This window comes from Canis lupus, chromosome 17 (genome assembly GCF_011100685.1).
Source record: "Canis lupus familiaris isolate Mischka breed German Shepherd chromosome 17, alternate assembly UU_Cfam_GSD_1.0, whole genome shotgun sequence".
Taxonomy (NCBI): domain Eukaryota; kingdom Metazoa; phylum Chordata; class Mammalia; order Carnivora; family Canidae; genus Canis; species Canis lupus.
Genome location: NC_049238.1, coordinates 21744426 through 21746801, shown reverse-complemented (window position 1 = coordinate 21746801; position 2376 = coordinate 21744426).

Genomic DNA, 2376 nt, shown 5'->3' with positions numbered 1-2376 from the left:
CCAACCTGTTTTATAAATATTTATTGGAACACAGCCATACTCATCCATTTGTGTACTGCCTAGGCCATTTGCCCTCCAATAGCAGAGCTGGGTGGTTGTAACAGGGACTGCATGTTTGCAAAGCCTAAAGTTATCTAGTCATTAACAGAAAAGGTTTGCTGACCATGCTGTAGAGTTTAGGCTGCACATTAAAATCATCTGGAGTGCTTTTTATTTTTCTTTTTTAAGATTTTATTTATTTATTCATGAGAGACACAGAGAGACAGGCAGAGACATAGGCAGAGGGTGGAGGGAGAAGCAGGCTCCACTCAGGGAGCCTGACGCGGGACTCGATCCCGGGTCCCCAGGATCACGCCCTGGGCTGAAGGCAGCACCAAGCTGTTGGGCCACCGGGGCTGCCCGCTGGAGTGCTTTTTAAAAGAGATCACATCAAAGATTCTGATTAAACTGATTTAAGGGGGCACCTGGGTGTCTCAGTCAGTAAAGCATCTGCCTTTAGTTCAGGTCATGATCCCAGAGTCCTGGAATCCAGCCCCACATTGGGCTCCCTGCTCACCAGGGAGCCTGCTTCTCCCTCTCCTCCCTGCTTGTACTATTTCAGGCACTATGTCTGTCTCAAACAAATGAATAAAATCTTAAAAAAAAAAAAAAAAAGATTTAAAGTGGGATCCAAGTATTAAAATGAAAGACTTAACAAATTTCCCTAAGTGATTCTAATACGCAGCCACAGTTGAGAATCACTAATTTTATCCAGTCTCTTGCCTCAGATGAGGAGCCAGGCCCACAGGTCAGGATTTGTCTCCTGTTTGTAATGAGTGACAACTACTAGTACCTTCAAAGCCCTGTACTACATTATCTGATTTGACCCTTAGAACAAATCCAAGGTTCAAAGAACAGGAAGCATTACTGTCCCTGCTTCACACATAACAGAATTGAGGCTCAGGGGACTTAAGTGATGTCCCCAAAGTCTCCTATTTAGTAAAGGGAGTAAAGATTCATGAGCACATCTTTTCAACCAAATTCAACTGACCACTGATGTTCACTGTACAAGTAACAGATTTATGTTTTATTTTGGCATATGGATCGCTTCTCGTCCTTTTGGCTAAGATCAAGTGTATTTTGGCATATGGAAACCTATTCACTTTCGGGGTCTCCAGAACACTTAGAAATCTGCCTTCCTAAATAGATGATGCTCTGTGAGCCCCTAGGATTCCTTAGGAACACCGTGAGGGGAGAGGGAGAGGATGCCTGTGGGTATGTATCTATATAGAATCTATAGATCCCATCTCCAAGGCCACACTTAAACTAGAACAGATGTTTTTATCTGTTCAAGCCTAAGGATCCCACACACGATTTTGTTTGAATGAAGAGTTCCACCTCTGAGGATCAATAACATGGCTGGGACCTAAGATGGCATGGTCACTCTGCCCCCAAATTCCTGTCAGTTCTTATATCAAGTTCTTCCCTGTTGGTCTAAATGAAGTCCAAAATTATAATAGTTTCTCATAATACAATATTGGTATTGTTCATTGAGAAATGAAAGGCATCACTTTCAGTAGACCGGACCTCCTATATCTGTCAGGGTAACTGAAGTTTCTTATTACTGCTCCCTGCCTATTTCATGCATGCCATATAATGGAAAAAATATATGCCACATTTTATATATGCCATATAAAAGACAGAAAACATCACCCTCATCCACTTTCTTGCTGGGCCACAGAGTTTCTCCTGCCTGCTCACTGGATCTGCCTCCAGCCTAATCTACAAACTTTCCACCTTGCTGCCACTCTTAGGCTTTCATTCATTCCCTGTGGAAGTGAGGCCTTCATTAACCTTTGAGGGGGAAGAGGGTGGGGGGGGCGGGAGGGAGGGATGATATTTTCTCACATTTCTTTGTATTTCAAGAGAGGAAGAACTTTTATTCTCCTCTCCATAGAGGTGAGAAGCCTCACGCTGGGTAGAACACATCCAACTTTTCATTCTATGACCTTATTTGCACCTTCGCACGGGAGAAGGAGTGACTAATCTGATTGGTCAGAGTACAGGACATGCCAAGAACTGAGTTTGTATCAAGACTAGTGCCTGAGTGCACAAGATGGTACTAAGGTCCTAACTGTGTCCTGATAAATCAGGGTCTGTTCTCAAACCTGGCAGGAGGATGATAGTAGGAGGGAGTAGGACGCCCCCACTCTGTATCTACTTTTAGTTCCAGGAATGACTGGGGCACCCAGGGTCACACTATGGCATGACCTCATATTTCAACACTTGTTTGAGGAAACTGTATCAGTGAAGCCTAGGGTCTAACTGACAGAAGCACCCTATTCCTCAAGTGAAGCACAGTCCCTAAAACTTAATGAAAGACACTGTGGCCTTACC